The sequence below is a fragment of the Protopterus annectens genome, chromosome 6.part0 (assembly GCF_019279795.1).
Source record: "Protopterus annectens isolate FY-2018-M chromosome 6.part0, PAN1.0, whole genome shotgun sequence".
Classification (NCBI taxonomy): Eukaryota; Metazoa; Chordata; order Ceratodontiformes; family Protopteridae; genus Protopterus; species Protopterus annectens.
The window spans coordinates 869,598,169-869,618,039 of record NC_056737.1 but is presented as its reverse complement, the minus strand read 5'-3'; the positions used below and the strand labels follow the sequence as shown (position 1 = coordinate 869,618,039).

The window sequence follows — 19,871 nt, the reverse complement described above, 5'->3', positions numbered from 1 at the left end:
ACCAGAAAACGCCGAGAGGAAAATCGCCCATTGCCATACTGAAAAGGGCCTCCCGACACAAGATTTGGTTCCACCCAGTTTGTTGATGTACCACACTACCGACATGTCAGTCTGAATTGCTATATAGCCCAAGGGAAGAGTGTGTAAGTGCTTGCAATGCTAAACACCACCGCTCTCATCTCCAGAGCACTGATGTGCAAATGGTACTCATGAGGTTTCCAAGTTCCTAGGACAGTCTTGTCCCAGATAATGCCCCCCACCCTATCTGGGAAGCAACCGTGGTCACTGTGGCTACCGGATGAGGGGCTACAAAGGGTCTGTCCAGAGTGACTAGGGGAGAGTGCAGCCACCACTTTAGATCTTTCTTGCAAGTATCCATGATTAAGATCATGTGAGACACTGGTAGAACCTAATAGTGAAGAGGAAGCTATTGCAAAATCCTCATATGTTAATGAGCTAATGGGACTAGAGTAATGGCAGCCGCCGACTAACCGTGCCTGAACCTTTGGCAAGAGGGGAGGGGGAGACAGAGAGAGAGACAGAGAGACCTGACGGCAAATTGCAAGCACCCTTTCTTGTGGGAGCTTGGCTACTGTCTCTGTATTTAGTTGAGCGCCTACGAAAGTAATACACCGATAGGGCAACAAGGCAGATTTTTCGTAATTTATTGCGATTCCTAGACGTGCACAAGTGTGAATAGTGTGGTTCCTGGCCCTTAAAAGAGAGGATGTGCAGGGAATCACAGATGTCTCAAGTGAGACATCACTACTGCCATGCATTTGGTGAACACCCTGTGGGGAGACCAAAGGGCAGAGCTATGAACCGGTAATGACTGGCTCCCAGCCGGAAGCATAAATGTCTCCTGGACCGCCTATTCATTTTTAATATGGTAGTATGCGTCCTGGAGATCGCTAGAGCACATCCAATAGTCCGGATCCAAAAATTGTAGAATGGATTGCAGTGTCACCATCCAGAACTTGGTCTTGTTTACTGACTTGTTTAACTTACTGAGATCCAGGACAGGTCTCCAGTCCCCTGTCTTTCGGAACTAAAAAGAGCCTAGAGTAAGTTCCAGATTCGATCTTGTATGCACCGACTTCCTCAATGGCTCTTTTTTGCAGCAAACTTTTTGCTTCTAAGGCTGCTTGATCCCGAAGATCTGGGGCAGACTGCTTTTTAACTTCTTGGGGGTGTTTAGGAGAAGGAAATTTTGTAACCCTTGGATATTATCCACCGTACTCACGCGTCCTCTGTTATATCTTGTAAGGCTCTTTGGTACAGTAATATTCTACCCCATACTGTCTCCAGAGGTGGGCAGCAGGGCAATCCTTCAGGGATTCTGAAAAGGCCTGGCAGAGAAAGTATCTGTCGCCCTGTTGCGGACCCCCCCCCCCACTGAGAGGTCAGCATCTCCGGTCATTTCCCCCTTTGCCCCTGGGGGAATTATAGAGTGTCCAGTGAAGCTCCCTGGGATTTACTGGACCACTTTGCCACTCTTTTGGCCTTTGGGATAAGGCCGGGATGGAGTGGAAAAACGGACTCCTACGGCAGAGAGTTTTGCCATCTCATTCACTCCTGGTAAGTCTGAAATCGAACTTGGGGCCTGAACAAGGCAGAGCTGTCAAAAAGGGGGCGTTCATAAGAGGAGGACTTGAAGGGCTCTGCAAATTGACAAAGGCACATCCAGGGGTGGCTGAGAAGAGCCACTCCTGTGCATGCAGCCCTTCTCGCTCCATCAGCTGTGCAGGAAATCCAGGCGCATGGAGGAATTAACAATGAATGTTAGGGTCGCTAGCTGGTTAGCCAACTTGGAAGCCGCTCGCTCAGCTGAAGGATCCTGGAGGGTGTCTCCCAGCTCTTTAAGGAGATCCCTCTGAAGTCTTGTGAAATTACATCAAATAGTTCAGCGACCGAAAAGTAAAGGCCGCTGAAGAGAAAACACGCTTCCCATATCTATCCATGGCTCTAGACTCCTCGTTTGGCAAATTGATAAAAGAGGAAGTCTCAGAGTTCCTTCTTGGTGGCTGCTGCCACCATAGCATCAACTGTCATGCCTTTGGAAAGAAATGTCTTTTCCTCTGATGCAGCCATGAACTTGTTAGGCCTTCTCGGAACGGGCTCCATGATCTCTGGAGCACTCCATGCCTTTCAACTCACTACAGACAAAAGTGGGTCGAAATGCAGACACACTCAGGAGGGGTGGGAACCAAACACGTCCAGGTACACGAACGCTTCCTCAGAAGGTGCAAAGGACTTCTATTTTCCCCTCTGCCTAAGGATCTCCAGGATGTCTGAGAATGAGGCATCTTCATAGGAGGACCATGGGGACCCTTCAGAGTCATCCAACTCAGTGTCAGAAGTGATGGACTCAGGGGAGTCCAGATGCTTCCTCTTACATTTCTTGTTCCTGGGAACCTCCACTGTGGGGCATCAGCTCCCTACACTTGGGAAAAAAAGAGAAGGATCAGAGGCAGACACTGGTATCTATGGGGACGGAGCCAATGGAGCCGTCTGTGGATAGCAAACTGATCACCTCGAAGGCGCCGCAGTCTGGAACAGAGGGAGGCTCCGGCTCTGGAGGAGCCTGGAGACCTCCTCCGCACCAAAGGCAACAGCTCCAAGGCAGATGTGGGAGACTAACTCACTTGCACCGAGCTTCCGAGGGGGACAGCGGGGTTGGACAAGGGTCCGATGCCACTCCCCCCCCCCCCCCTCAGAGCAGATGTCTGAAGCAACAAGGCAAGGGTTGTTGGAACAGACTGTTCCATGACTACTTCCATGCACTCCAGCTCCGAACTGGACGCAGTCAAAGGAGGAGAGAGACAGGGACTTGTTCGGACAACGGCACCACTTCCTTCTGGGCTGGGCCAGACAACAATTGAGTAAATACCAGTGTCTTGAAGAGCCTCTTCACCACTCTCTCCACATCTGATAAACTCCTGGATGATCGAGAGGAGTGGGCAGAGGACCGGTGACTACCTGCCACTGACAGCAAAAGTGGAGACAGACACAGATCTCACTGGATCCAGCAAAGGAGATCTCTCTCTTGAATCCGGGACGGCTCCGGAACCACGGATAGAGACACACCGGACACAAGGACTCTTCGTAGCAAACAATCCGCTCCGAAGACTCAGAAGATTTAGACTTTGTCAGCACCGAAGATTGAGCCAATGAAGATGGCAGTTTTGTCATCGGATTTTTTTGAGGGCCGAGTATCCGATGCTACTTCAACCGGAGGTTTCAATAACCCTCTCAAAATAGGTTTGTTGAGCCTCTCCTGCAAAACCCATGTGCTAAAGGCATGATAAACGGAGCACGAATCCTGCAGGTGGACTGCACCTAAACAATATACGCAACTTGTGTGCTCGTCCATAAGGGAGATTTTTTGGCAACATGAGTTGCACTTCTCGAATCCTGACTGCTTAGGAGTGTCTTTGGACATTATAAACACCACAAAACAAAAGGACCAACAGGGAAACACTTTTTTTTTTTGGAAGAGGAAGAGGGGCAGAAAAGGAGGTGGTAGCCTCCAAGTTAAACGGCTACTGCTCCCAAAGGGAGAAGGCCTCTAACTAAAACGGCCTCTCTCTAGGTAGCAAGGAGGGCTAACAGAACCCTCAATAAAAAAGCGGGCCGCCGACAACACACAGGAAAAGGCCAGAGAGAAAAAGACGGCCTAGCAGCAAAAACAACAGCAACGACGACGGCCTAGCAGCAAAAACAACAGCAACGAGGTTAGGGGAGATGAAGAGAAAACACTAAATCCTAAAGGGAATTAGCCTTAAACAATAACAAATATAGATAGAAAAATTCACTACTTGGCTTGAGCCAGCAGAAAAACTCTGCAAGCGCCAAACAAGATCTGGGTAGCTACCGCTAAGCATGCTGAGATAAGGGGTTAGCCTCAAGCCAGTAAGGACTTTTCAAGCTTTTGAAGTGGCCAAGTCAGAGCAGAGATTGGCTCTGAACCCAACCAGAAAGGAAGGCGAGATGGACAAAACTGCCAACTATTCAAACAGCTAAGAAACAAGTTATTGATAAGTCACACACTGCTACAACCAGGAAGGAAAAAATAAGACAAGGCCTCAACGTCATGATGCCTCACAGAAACAAAGCCAACTGGTGCCAGATGAAACAATCTAAAGCCACAGCTAATGAATTGAAGACTGCTTCATACAGAAAAGCCTAATAATGGCTTAAAATAAGGGACGACTCACAATGGATATAAAAACCACCAACTAATGAAGGACTAGAACTGAATGGATGCCACAAACAAAATACTGAAAATATTACTATTTCAGTATTTTGTTTGCGACATCCATTCAAATCTTAGTTAGTGTTCATCTTCAAATACTCCGCTACAAGATGGCCATAAAACAACCCTAAAACATTCTAGTCCTCCATATCCTCTCTCATCAGCCCAAGTACAAAAGAATCCCAGATCATACCCAGACATTCCCTCTCTTCAGCTACCTATATCAATACATAGGTCACAGAATGCATAGCCAACTTAACCCTCAAAGTCACAATACACACACCCCCTTCCTCACAGCCAACTTCCCCTACCACATTTCCTTCACAAAACTCACTTATCTGCAGTCTCTCCAATACATATGCAGACTCCAACCATTTTACCTTTCAACCAGTTTCTATAACTCAACAAAACCAAAAACTAACACAGCTAAGGCTTCCAATTTTAATGAAACAGAGACATCAGTATAAAAAACACAGAAAGACATGCGCTTTCACATAGTTGACTACGCTTCATCAGATCCTAAATACTGCTCAAAAGACAATTTATATACCATCACAATGCTAAAATAAGCAAACCAATTACAGCTTATTAAACAGATAATTAACAATAATTGGAACCAATAAAACAATCAGGACTTCTTGATTTTTCTGCTGCCACTAGCTACTAGAATCCATCTAAGTTTAGTTCTCTCTAAAATATTATTCCTATTACCCCCTCTGGTAGTGATTTTTAAGGGCTGCAACACCCTAAAACAAAGTGTGCGAGTTATGCTTCATGACAAGTTTGGCTTAACGCAGCCTGTGCATTCCTATTTTTAATGTCATAAGTGACCATAAATCCTGTCCCTTAGACGCTTCACTATCTTGCCTACATAGAAACAATTGCACTCATTACAACTGGCTAAATATACTAGATTTATAGTTTTACAAGTGGCATGAAACCTAGGTGAAAATTCAAAGTCTAGGTTAGGATGTTTAAAAACCTGGGGCTTACTAATAACATAGCACATCTTACAACTCTTGCATGGAAAGGTGCCAAAAGGCAAACTTTCCACTGATTTTCTATGACCATCTCTACAAAGCAATGGTTTTAAATTCTCATTAATTTTTGTATACAAAGGCAGGTGTATCACCTATAATGTCAGTAACCCTGTCAACCATTAACAAATGCCAATTGTGTTCAAGAACCTTTCACATAAGTGGATCACTGGCATACTTTGCCATGAAACAGACCTTCTCATTTCTGTCTTTTTCTTATTAGAATTAATATTCACATTCCCATAGGTAGAGTGACTAAGGGCATCAGTCACAAGTACCTCATCTCTAATAGCCCTAATCATTGTAGCAGCATAACCCCTGTCACTAAACAGGGACTCTAGTGAATCTGCCTCAGCATTCAAATCACCCTCGTTCCTGCATGCCCTTTTATTCTATTGAATTGCCCCTTAATCGTAGGGAAGACATGTCGTGGGTGCATACTACTATAATCAAGCAGACTATTCTTCAAACAGGATTTTCAAAAAAGCGAAGTCCGAAAACCACCTGTGGCTTCTTTATGAATGGTGACATCTAAAAAAAATCTACCCTGTCCATAGAAACTACCATGGTGAACTTTAAGTCAAGTCGTGAATGCTATATGTGATTAACTCCGATAAGAGGGGAACTCCCCCATCCAATATCAAAAAAATCATCATCCACGAAATGTCTAAAACCTGATGTGCGGGTTATAAATGCTGTTGAACATATGCTGTACTTCCCAATAAATGAACAACTATGTTGGCATACGAATTTGCACACAGGGTGCCCATAGAGACACCCCATTGCTGTAAAAAATCTTTAGTGTACAAAAAAAAAACATTGGTTAATATCAAGTCAAGTAATGAACAAACCAGTACTACTTGATCATTCTCTATATGGTACTCATTGTTCAAAACATGTCTAACTGCGTCAATACCATAATCATTAGGGATAGATGCGACTAGGCTTTGCACATCTAGCATTACCAGTAAATATTCTCTGCCTTCAGTATCAGTACCAAATGTATCCAGAATGATCTGAACAGTATCTCTTAAGACAGCGGAGATATTTTGTACCAAAGGTCCAGGTACACTTTCTACATAGACAAATTTTCCGTAGCCCATCCCCCACCAGAGACAATAGGTCTCATGTTGGGGCACTAAAGATTTGTGCACTTTGGATATACCCTTAATATAAGGGATGACCGGATAGTCTACACACAAATATTGATACAGCATCTCATCTATCTGTCTACACATAAGAAGATCATACATAGAGTGTCTCTGACATTCAAAGTTATAGCTTCATACTGTGAAAAGTCAACTTATATGCGGTACTGTCAGTCAACATATCATGCACAGCTATGTCATAATCACTACTATTTCAGTAGAACAGCACCTCCCTTATCAGCTGGTCTAATGGTAAGGTGCACATTGTTCTGCAAGAACTTCTAAGCACTTCTCTCATTGTGATTCAAATTTAAAAAGTCATGTTTATGTTCCTTGTGAAGTCCCTCTCTCACACTTCACAAAGGTGTCTATCTAGTTTCCATAACTCATGAAAAAGCTTTTAAGTAAACTAAAAGCTTGCTCCTCCTCGGATGAGGACCTTCACCCGAATACCTAAATCTGCAAATGCAATAGCATACCCAATCAGCAAATCCTGTGTCCCTAACTTGTGGAAAATGGCGCACACATTACCCCATTACATAAAGGGGGCAATTCCACTCGCATTACAAGTTTCCATCCTATAGCCATCTTGTCTTCCCTTTCTAAAATCCTTGAAAGACGTATCCATCAATTTCTCTACCATCCCCTTTTTTTTTTTTTTTTTTTTTTAAAAGAGCATCACCAATACCAACCATGGATTTCTGCCAAATCACAGCGCCTCTACTGCATTACTATCCACGGTCAATAAGGCTTGCAACTAACAGAGTTGTAACTACAGTATATCTAGCTTTATCAAAGTCTTTGACATGGTCTCTCACAGTAAACTACTCAATCAACTTTCCACCCTGGATGTAGTATCTCCATCTATTCAACTGTTCTCTAGCTACCTTGCCAACAGGCAACAAGCTGTAAAATAGCAAAGATCCATCTCCGCACATATTCCCACTTCCACAGGAGTCCCACAAGGACTTTTTTGTTTTTATCAATAAGCTACATTCATCTTCTTGTGAAGGCACCTTGATTCAATAAGCAGATGACTAACCATGTGCTCTTCAAATACTAACCTCCAAGAAATCACTCAAGCTGCCATCTCCATTGAAATCTGGCTTACAACAGCACAACTCCTACTCAACCACCATAAAACCAAACTCTATTTACCCCAAAAACATACACCCCTAAAAAAGCATATTTCAAAATCTTTTCGGAAAATGGCACTGAAATATAGTCCACCATACAAAACTACTAGGAGTCATAATAGATTATCTTAAATGTGTCCTCCACATCCAAAGCAATATTAAAAAGAGGCCAAAACTTAGGCATGCTATGCAAAAAACATTTTCTGAGCATGCCCACAAAAATTACTCTAGCCAAAACTCAAACTACTGCCTTCCCCACTCTATGAAGCCCCAATTCTAACAAATTTACAATCCTCCATACAAAAAAAAACTTGAAAGCTGCTACAACAAAATGTTAAGTTTGCTACTAATTTATCCTCCTTTACCCATCAATGTAAAGATCTGCATACCCTTAGCTGCAGGGAACCCCCCCCCCCCAGTCAACTAAGTACATAAAAGCGCAACACAAGCCATTAGCCTGCCCAGCTCTTACCCTTTGCTCTACACGTGTTCTCCCAAAAAAAAAACACACAACAACTCTTATATCAGAAGACATGCAACTTCTCACCATAAATGCAGCCCCTGGACAAAGTCTATACACTACTCAGTTGCAAAAAATGGAATTCGTTACATCTAACCACCAGAACTAATTCTAACCTACTAACTTTGAACAAAAGGATTCTTTACAAATCTTGGACCTGCTCCTTCCTGTGCCAATCCTGGCTGAACGTGTTATATTTCAGTCACCCCCTTCAACCTACACCACACTTCCCAAGCCTCTACAGATTCCGTTTTGTTTTCCCACTACCTAACCTTATTTAATCTCTGCAGCAGACCTTTCCTTTATCTTTCCTCCCTACTGACCTAAGCAACTTGAAAGCACCCTACCTTGCACTCTTCTCATCTCCCTCTCACTCCCCATCCTTCTATAACCATAACACAAACCTCACATACTAAGACATCACTCAATTTCGCCGAGATTTGCCAACCATAAACATATTACAAAACAGACTGCAAGAGAGAATTCATATTATCCGAATACGTTTTGTTTTATACAATTGTAAAGTCAGCTTTAACATTTAAATTTACATCTCCAGCAGTCCAGATCTTTATTATACACAATTCAACTTTATGAGGTGTGATAAGGTTCTATGCAAAAACATGCAAGAGAATATCTTCCACCTTAGTGATGAAGTAGTTTTGAATATTGGAGTACTTTATCATCTTTGCTTGGGGAGTTATTACTAGCAAGTCTAAAATAATCCCAAAAGCTTTCTCTGCGACATACTGTTGATTTCTTAAGTACCTTATATATTTTGGATAGAAATCCCTTTCCAATTATATTTTGGTGCATGACAATAATGAGTAAATCAATGAATGTGGACAACATTACATTTTTCACTCATGTCTGTACTGTAACATGACATTTGTACTTGCTGTTTTGTAACGCAACATGATACTTTATTGAAAATATCTGTATAGGATTTTTAAAAATAAATTTGTCTATCCCCTCGCTGCATGCATCAATGACGCCCTGTTACACGAAATATGATAAAACTACTTTGATCAGAAAGCATCCTGTGTTCATAGTTAGTAAATTGCTGTACACACCTGTTTATATATGGGTCTGTATATCCAATTTCTGATGTAAACAAAAATGCTAACATTAAATGCTTACATTTTGAACACATACTTGCAGCCCCATATTATTTTTTTGCACACACTTTACACCATCTACTCATTCATCATGAAAACAACTCTATATACAAATACCAGCAATGACTGAGAACACGTGGATCACACCAGTGTTTTTTATGTAGCTCTCAGAATGTTATGTCAGTGTAACATGTAGAATTGCTCAGCAAGTAGGGACAGAGCTAAAAATAATGGGTAGAAAATCCACTCTTACTCATACTTCTAAAGTGATCTAGTTATGAAGAATTCTCCCACGTTAGTGTGTCTAATCAAGGAAGGCATTTGGTTTGTAAGGTAAGCTTGAGTCCGCCACCAAAAAAAGTCACCTTTGGGCACAGCGATGGAGACTAGCAGAAGACTCTTAAAACTGCCACTACAGTTTCGCTCTACAATGTTCCAGTAATCCTGGAACAAACATCCTAGATCAAATATACAAAATTACATTAGTAAGACAGCTTACACTTGTGGTTAAGGATCACCAACTGCCATGTGCCGGGGTTGGGGAATAAGGAGCACAGCCTGCAAAAGGAGAATGTCGCACTATGTTCCTTTCAGCTCAAGTACATCTCCAACCAAAGAGATGTCAGCCTCAAAAGGAACATAGCAACTCTTGCTCATTAATTTAATTCAATCTGCTTTGTATTCGTGTAGTACCTCACAGGCTGTCCTGTGCATATGTGGGTGTGGTCTTATAGACTGCAGTGCAGATGCAGCATGAATCTTCAATTGAGTTTTCGTATTTTACCCTTTTCCTCACAGTAGTGCGATCTCAGAGTTGGTGTATTTAATTTGTGGGGGGGGGGGGGCTCCTGAAAAAGCAAAAGAAAAAAAATATTTGCAGTTCTTAGCTCTAGTTTCCCTTCATTTTTGCAGGGGCCCACACTCTCCTGCACCCCCACTAATTAAATACACCAACTTTGAGATCACACTACACTACACTGAGGAAAATGCTAAACTAAAAAGATGAACAGTCATGCCACCATCAGTATGAATATTACTCAGTTTACCAAGACATCACTGATTGTTAGATGGCAGGACTTACTACTGTGCATCCTGCGAGCATACCTCTCAACCATACAGAATTCCACAGTATGTACCAGTTTCAAGGCCAAAATAATAGGGTGCCACGAATTTCTGAGTCGCCCCTTCAAATCCCAATTTTTTTTTTTTTAATTTATAATTTTAAAAGGTATGGATGACATCATGCATCACTAGGACAACAGGGGCATGCATGACGACATCAGCTTTGTGACTGCCTGTCAACAGTCACTGGGAGACTACTCTGACTGTTCTGGTTTGAAATTTAAAGGGAGTGGAGAGTGCAGTGGAGACGGGAGTAGCAGCAAGAGCTGTGTGGAGCTGTGCACACTGCACAATTTCAGGTTTGAACTTTGAAGTCTTCTGCAGAACAGAGTAGTGTAGTACAGGCTAAGGGACAGCCTGGACGGGACACCGACACCACACCCACCCAGCACACACTGAACTAGAGGATGAGAAAATGCACACTCTTACAGCTTGAGCTCAAGGCAAGTTAAAAAAAAGTGTAATCTGTATATGGTTATTATGGGAGCAGCTACCATGCAAACCCTGTGGTTAGGTTGTTTGGCTTTTAATGAATTAAAGCAATATTTAAAAATGAATCACCACCACAACCTTGTAAAACTGATTTGTCTGCTTAGTAGAACAGATGCTAGTCTGAGTCTCTCGTACATGTTTAATGCATAACTCATGGCAGTCTGGTAGACAACACCCAGTGAATCTGTGCTAATTCGGAAGTATGCAAGTCACAGCAGGCCATACTACTTGCAGCTGTATTTTATTTACTTGCTTGTATGCATCCATTCACAGCAGGAAAGAGTCTGTGCTAGATTAAGGGACAGTCATTGAACAAAATAGAGGACGGATCTTTGTAGGCGCTTTAGAGTACATACACTTCTGACACCTCACTGTCCTAATTGCAAGTTCTTAGGTTCTGTGTGCATTGTTAAATTTAAGGAATACTCAGCTATGAAATGATCGTGCCGCAATGCACTTTGTTAGTACACATTTTAGTACTTCATTTAGTGCTAGTGAACTTTGTGTTTTCAGAAACACACAAATAGTACTAGTAGTGTCATGACTTTTTGGTATTATGCAATTTCAAAATAAACATTTGCCATTTGACTGTGGTGGCCACAGTTGCAAGTGATAGCTTTACAAAACTGCATCTTGTTTGTGTAGCATGTTTACTTTTTGAACTTTTTCCTAAGCGTACACATTTATTTTGCTTTCCATTATTGGTGTTTAAAGTTTGCAGACAGTACTTCTATGCCTTACTTCTTTTAGAAAAGTCTTGGTCGGACATATTTCTGGAAAATTAATTTAGTACAATACTTAAAGCAGTAAAGAAACATGTTGACGCATATTTTGAGGATGTTAATTGGCAAGTTGATAGGCAATTGTTTTAGCTTTCTTTTAGGCTCCATCACAGTACCACAGTAGTTCCAGGATCAGTATATGTATGGCTTATTCAAGAGGTATTCCCAACTGGGCAATGCATCCTTTGTTTAGGTATTAGGGAGAATACATTGCATCACTTTTCATCATTCTAACGTAATTCTTGAAATCCTTGAATGCTCAGAAAGACTGTTAGATATGAAAGAGTCTGCAAGGATTCCATTGTTTCTTGTGCATTTCCTCATACCATATTTGGGGATTAATTGTTTTGAAAGTTTTTTTTTTTCCAGCTCCAAATATGACAGCAAATTGTAACAGATCATTTTCTTATTAAGCTGCTACATAAATATTTTATTATGTAAATCTGTGTGAGCTATCATGTGATTGGTTTTGAGGTTTTCTTTTTGCTCTTGTAATTTTCTGTTTAAGGTTGAAAATTAAATTCTTACACATTCTTATACATACATATACACAAATACAAATTATATACATACTCCATCTGTTACATACAGATATGTATAAACATAATTTTATATATTAACAAAATAAAACTCTCAAAGCCAAAACATCACATTGCAAAACAGTGAGACAAATGACAGAAGTTTACATTCACAAATGTCCAGATAGTCTTAAGTTTTCAATGCAAAAGGGGTCAGTTGGCAAATACGGTGATCTTTGCCTTTTCTGCACCGTAGTGCAATCTCAGAGCTGGCATATTTAGTTGGGTGATCCATCCCCCCCACAAAAGGGCTGGGGGGAAGCAAAGCCCATAGGTCTCAACCAGTCAGGGACAAATATCAACAGAATCTGAGACAAATCCAAAAATAATCAGGGACACAATACTAGTCCTACTAAACTTGAGACACAGACAGAACAAGAGTGTTAATTAATAAACAATTTCGGAAGTAAAAGTCTTACTATTGTCATTATTTATCAAGTGTAATTCACCACAAATTCTCCAAAAGCTGCCAATTTTAGAAGGGGACAGGGCTAATATTTGAGTAAATAAATCAAGAGACACCCCTGAAAATCAGAACAGCTTACTTGGTTTAGCCACCCACTTGGGTGGGTTTTATTTAATTCAGTTTTTAAGTTTTGTTGGCCAATTGTTTACTCACCAGAGAAACATTTCCAATGATTTGTGAATATAAACTTTCATTTCCATACACAAATCAAAAAAAACGACATGCAAGCTAAATGGTGAGAGAACACCAATATGGGGCACATTCTACGGCTTTATATTAGAACACTACCACACCAGGTCTGCAGTAGCAAGGGCCGCCCAAACCACACCCAAGACCCAGCGCATTATTTTATTTTCTACATCGTTTAATAAACATAGGTTCATAGGTGTGTACTAGGCTAGTGGCCCTGGAGCCTTTACAAGCCTAGCCCACAGGATTATCCTGGCACCGTGCCACCCAACCTTAGTTCCCAGTGTCTCTGTTGAGTAGAGACACTGGAATGATCCCCGGGGTGAATTTTCTATTTCCCATCCACTCATCGAGATCCCTCTTGAAGAGGGCCAGTGAGGCGCTCCGCAGATGGGAAGTCTATTCCATAGTATGGGCAGTCTCTGGGTTATGAACCTGTCCCTCCAAATTGTTCTGTAGATTGTGGTAGAGGTTGAGGTCTCTGGAGCATGTAGTGCGGAATTGGGATTGGCTTGGGATTTCTTTAGATGTAGCATTTCTAAGAGCTGGGTCAGACATGGCTTTGTAAGTCAAGCAGAGATCGCCTCTAGGTAGGCGACATGAGATGGAGAATAGAGTTTTTTTTAGTCTGTCCATATAGGACAAGTGTTTTAAGGCCTAGGATACTCTTTGTGAGGTACTTTTGCAGCCTATTCAGTTGTTGCAGGTGTCTAGTGAGGTACATGCCAAAGAGGGCATTGTACTCTATGATTGGCCTAATGAAGGAAGAGTAGAGGGAGACAATGACCTCTCTTCCTAGATGCAAAACCCTTCATAATGAGATGAGTCACACAGGACTTTCTGACCACAGTGGCAATGTGGTGGTCAAGAGAGAGGTTGCTGTCAACCTGTCTTCCCAGATATCTTATGATGCCTTCTGTATTCAGTAGACTACCCATCAATGTGGTAATTCATGGGAACTAGGTTTTTCCCGAAGGGGATGACATTTTTTGGGATTGAGCTTAAGGCCGTGGTTCTGACTCCAATCCGTCTCAGTGAGGCCTTTCTGTAGGATGTAAACACCACTTGGGGAGTTAATTATGGCTCCAACTTGCAATCATCTAAAAACTTTGTCAGCCAGAGTCCACTCGTGTTGGCCTGGACTTCAGAGAAGTAGATACCAAACGAGAGGACCCAGGACTGAACCTATGAGACTCAGTTTGTGACTGGTGGGCAGCCTGACTTGGGGTCAGCTACATTCACACTGTGGATTCTGTGAGCCAGTTTGCAACCCTAGTGATAGAGGCCGATGCCTAGTTTAGTGAGTTTTTCTATGATTCCCCGAGTGGGGAATGGTATCAAAGGCCTTGGCCAGATCTAGGTAGGCTGTATGAACCACCTTGCCTTCATCCACAGCTCTGGTGACTGACTCAAAGAAGTCGACCAGGTTCAGCAGGTATGATCTACCCTTTACAAAACCAAACTGTGGTATCCAGAGTTTGTTGATTCCCTATGTCCTTGTTTATTAGGTCTGATGACGCATTCCACAGGTTGCATATCAGACTTGTCAGGCTAATGGAGCGATAGTTTGCAGCGTCTGTAGTCGCTCCTCCTTTGTGGAGCGGGATGACTGTAGCAGTGTGCCATTCAGTAGGGACAAAGCCTGATGTGAACCTGTGATTGAACAGGGCACACAGGTGAGCTGCCAGTTCACTCTGTAGTTCATGTAGAACACAGCCAGGGATATGGTCAGGTCCCATAGAAGCTGTACTCTTGACCTTAGTGCTGTTTTAACCTGTGCATCAGTAATACTGGGCATCTGGCAAACCACTGGAATTGTGATTGGTCCTTTGAGGGGGTGTAAAGTTGGCAGTGAATCTGTTGGCCAGTACTTTGGCAGTATCTGTTGGCTCAGTACAGGAGGTGCCATTGTGCAACAGCTCCGCGTAAAATCTGGGTATTGCCATGGAGATTCTTTACATAGCTATAGGCGGCCTTGTGGATGTCTTAACTATCTGCTGCAATTCTGTTTTCATAGCTAGCTTTAGAGGATTTGCTGAGGGATCTTAACGTTTTGTTGAGGCTGATAAGGGAGATTTTTCCAGTCTTGGGACTTCACCTTATTTCACATCAGTTTCCTCCTTCTGTTGCAGAGTTTGTTTATGGCAGGGGACCACCAGACAGACTTCCTCTTTTTGGAGGAGAGCGTCTTGGTTCTATTGGGTATGGCGAGATCCATGCATTTGTGTATGTGTTCCTACAGGGCATTAGTGTATGATTCGGCAGGCATGCAGCTGTTCTCCAATTGCATGGGTGCTGTGAAGTTAGCCACCTCTGTTTTTAGGAGCCCAAAGTTAACTTTGGAGAAGTTTTTCACGGTGGTTACCTTCGGGGGGGGGGGGGGCTGCTCATCCAATCATAAGGGAGTTCTGCAAACTGTTTTATTGCAATATTCAATCCTGAGTTTTTTCTGGCAGATTATTTCTTAATACACAATCCAAGTAACTGATGTGAATGCTGGCAGGATGTGCAGACCATCCCAACCAAGAACCAAGTAATGTGAAACAGGGACCTAGAAAAATGGGTTATCTAACAGTGTAGTACCTCGCAGGATGCGCAGTAGCAAACCCCGCCCTTAAACGCCCACAACTTTACATTGCAACGTTAATAGTAATTAGCTGTAATATAGCAAAAACATTTTAATATAGCTTGTAACAGAATGTAGTAAGTATTACACCAAAAATCAAACTAAAATACATTGTAATATAGCTTCTAACAGAATTTAGTAAGCATTAAACCAAAAAAAGCAAGAGACATGAACCCCGGACAGGTATTTAATGCCACAATCACGTTTATTTTACCTAAATACCTACATATTTTGCAAAAGGCATGACAATGGTTAATATACAAACACCGGACCGACAATTAATCACGAGAATGGTTACTGTCACTGTAGTCTGTTGCCAAAACATTTCGGCTATTAACTTTCAACGTTAATTGTAGTATTATCTCAAAACTATCGATGGTTTTGTGCAGCCGCCTTGTTTGGCATGACCAAGTTAGAAGTAGCTTGTGTTTGTCTAATGCTCTGTGACAATAGTAATGGAAAAGAACACTTACAATATGACAGATAATGGATCCGTAAACCATAATGGGTAATGGAGAGGGCTGGACAGAGGTAGTGTGATACCGGCATCTGCACTCTTAACAGTAGCTTACGCGCGATCCGTTATCACCGACAAAACTAATGTAATAGTACTTTAAACAACAGAGTTGATTCCTCAATAAAAGCACCTCGGTTATACATTTGACTGAACACAGGAGTTAACTTCAAGGGGCAGCATTCACTGAAATCATAAAAAGGAGCGTACCTCTCACATGACCCTTTCTTGTACTTTAAACCTTAAACCCGATATTAACCTTGTCCCTCCTTTGGAGAGCAGGTGGCGAGTTATACTCAAATAATAAGTAGTTACAGACTTCTCAGAAAATGGTGTTGATTCACCATTCTCTTACAATATCAATGTTGCGAGTTAACAGCAGTAACATTTTAAAAGCGTACGGTATTATTTGTGAGTTTGTCTCATAGTTTGAGCTATGGGAAGGGGTCCTAATATTTGCTTTTGTGAGATATTTGGGATAATTACAGTTACAGGTTTCAACGCTTGCTGTCAGTCAAATGTGCCAATCAATTTGGACACGCCCTAAGCTGCGCAGTACCGCCCGTGAGGTACTACACTGTTAGATAACCGAAAATGCAGGAAGGCCTTGGGCTACATGACCCCCCCCCCCCTCCACCACTCCAATATACCAACTCTGATATCGCACTAAATTGACGAAAATAGTAAACTACTATTAGACAATGAATATTCACTAGGTCACAGGCAAATCTGCATGACATGTCAATGATTCCTTTATTTGCATACCACATCATGGACAGTAGGCATGATGTACGTGTACGTGGGCCCACGTTCACGTACATGAAGTTTGACACACATTTCATTCAGGCAATCGGGCAAAGGTAATCTGCTCAACACAGTATTTACATGTGTTGTACAACCATCTAAATCCAAGCTGTCCAACACAAAACAGTTTCTCAAAACAGTACAGACTTACATTTTGCCGGCTGAATATGTTTTAACCCACAACTGTACAGAAGCGGGGGGGGGGCAGTCTAGGGGAAGAAAAATAATAATTTGACATCCTTAGCTTAGTACCAGGCGTATTCACTAACGGCTGAATTACAGGATAGGAGTTGGTTTCGTGAGGTAATATTAAAACAACTTTTACTAATAAAAACGTGACGTAACATGTAAATTAGCATCCCTGCTAGTCATCGGGCGTTTCCATGCCCATTTTCCCTGTCACTACCGACAAACCCACGCAGAGCAGAAGTAAGTGCGACGTACTACTCTAGTCGTTATTGATTTAACATTAACATAGAAGCCACAGCTAATGCTATCAAGCATTATTTCCGCCAACTAGATCACTTTCCTAACATAGTACGTGTCGGTGTACTGCTAGAGGGTCGGGTAGGACACTGGACTCGGAACAAATTAGGGCGGGGCTTCTTACTAAATGCAGAGAAGGATGTGTATCTATTTCAATAACCTTGCTAGAACTGTGACGACTTGCTTCTTAAAACTCGGCCTTAATTTGCGCAAGACATCTAGGACGATCGCCTACAATAACACCCCCCCCCCCCCAAAAAAATGTACTTGCTGTTCTCTCCAATTATCTTACCCGGAGATACTCGGATTACCAGAAGGGAACCGCCCTAAGCTTAGTATTCCGTTTGAACATTATGCTTGAAATGAGTGCCTATTTCCACCCTTTCCCCCCAAAGTGCCAAATGTTTGGTCCTAGCTCCGCAGCTATAAATAACTAATTCCAGCCGTATACTATGTGTAATGGTCTCATCACACTGCTAAGCCACAATAGGCCATTCAAAAGCTCGTAGGAGAGACGAATGCAAGCTCTGTAAGACAAACTGGACAGTCGCACATCTTGTTTCTGGGTGTGATACACTAATAGCCATTATAATACTGGAAACAGCTGAGAAACATTGGAAAGGTGGGCAACAAAGCATCACAGAGAATGATCAAGTTTATCACGTGATCACCCATTAACGCTAATAAATACATCGGAAGATAAGTCTTATTTAGATAAGCTACGGATACATTTAACTCCGTATGATTAGCACGAGTGCATTCTGGGCACATTACGGGTGGTACAAACAGCACTTCTGGTCAACAATAATTGAAACGATACTAATTTCACGATCATTAATCATACTTTGACTTGGGAATAGGGTCCTTGCCTCTCATAATATCAGAAACCCAAGAGTTTTGGAAACATTAAACCTGGAGTAGCTATTTAAAACATAAAACACACATTCACCCACACGAATGAGGCTATGTATATGGGATGCGGTATTGACAAAATGGTGCCGAAACTACTAACTTAGCTTTCAAGCACTACTATTCAACACCCATGTGTATGTACGTAAACACACAAGCGAATTAAAAGGCTATAAAAACAGAATTAAAACCAAACAACCTACTATGCTGAATTCACTATAGCCTGTTTTAAATGAGAATTAACACTACCGTTTTCACGCGAAATTCTAATAAAAAAATACCAACTTACCTTGAAGTAAACGGTATTTTTCACGCTACAAAAGCTTCTGCGTTCACTTCTATTTGTAAAGAGAGCTATACTTTCTAGAAACCCCTGCTCTTAAAAATGCTTGAACCTTCTGGAAAAAAATAGGCCGATGTCAATGAATTGGTGGGCTGGCTTCTGTACATACAATCTATGGATTATTCTCGTATTTTCTAAGAACACGCCTATCGGAGTAGTGTACAGTGACGATTTCCGTTAGAAATACTGCTCTATAAGCTACAGCAGTAGCAAGTTACACCTGTTTTACATACACAGCCGGATTTACTGGATTTCTAAAAGGACGATTTCAGACCGAGTTACTCTTCCAATCGACTGTTCCACTCCCCGCCTTCTCTTGAGGTTTCAGTTTACCATTCTGCTTTAAGTTTCCTTTTAATTCTTCTCTGAAATACCATGGCAAAAGTAGTGTTTCTAAGAACTTTCATAGGTAGGTACTAGGGCCTATATAAGCCTAGCCAAAAAAGGTACCCTGGCTTTTGCCATCCAAGAAAATTATTTTCCTGTGCCCCTGTCTTGCAGAGCCACAGAGGTGATCCCCAGGGTGGATTTCCTATTTCCCATCCAATCATCAAGATTTTTCTTGAAGAGTGCTAATGAGGAGCTTTGTTTGATATAGATAGGTAGCTTGTTCCAGAGTATGGGAAGTCTCTGGGACAGGACTCTATCCCTCCAGCATATTCTGTTTATTGTGGTGACAAGGTTTATGTCCCTGGAGCGTGTAGCTGGGAGGGATAGGGATTTCTTTAAGTGGAGCATGTCCAACAGCTCTGGGTATGACATACCTTTGTATGTTACACAGAGATGGCCTCTGAGTAGGCGATATGGAACGGAGTAAAGCTGGAGTTTTTTGAGGCGGTCTACGTAGGACATCTTTTTGAGGCCGGTAATCCTCTTTGTGAGGTATTTCTGCGGCCTTTCCAGTTGTAGATGTCTTGTGAGGTACATACCAAAAGGGGCGTTGTACTCCATAATGGGTCTAATGAGTGATGAGTAGAGGGGAACAATGACCTTTTTTCCTGGATGAGAAACCTTTTGTGATGAGGTGAGCCACATAGAAGGGTTTCCCGACTATTGTGGTGATGTGATTATCACAGGAGAGACTACTGTCCACCTGTGTCCCAAGGTCTCTTATCTCACTTTCAGTGTTAAGTAGACTACCACCTATGTGATAGCTCATGAGTACAGAGTTTTTATCAAAGGGAATGACAATGCATTTTTGGCATTGAGCTTGAGGCCATAGCTTTAACACCAGGCATCTGTTCCCGTGAGGCCCTTTTGTAGGATGTCCACATCATTAGGTGTTTCGATTATGGCTCCTAGTTTGCAGTCATCTGCGAACTTCATTCGCCAAAGTCCTATGTTAGCCT

At 42.1% G+C, this 19,871-nt stretch overlaps 1 protein-coding gene across 1 annotated transcript in view; it reads right to left on the bottom strand.

The window, feature by feature from the left end:
• Positions 1 to 18,779, bottom strand: part of LOC122804587 (heat shock protein HSP 90-alpha-like) — an 856,879-nt gene extending 838,100 nt beyond the window's left edge. The window contains exon 1 of the mRNA XM_044074543.1: positions 18,469 to 18,779. The gene's annotated coding sequence lies outside the window, so the exon portion shown is untranslated. The remainder of the gene's footprint in view (positions 1 to 18,468) is intronic.
• Positions 18,780 to 19,871: the final 1,092 nt, after the last annotated feature.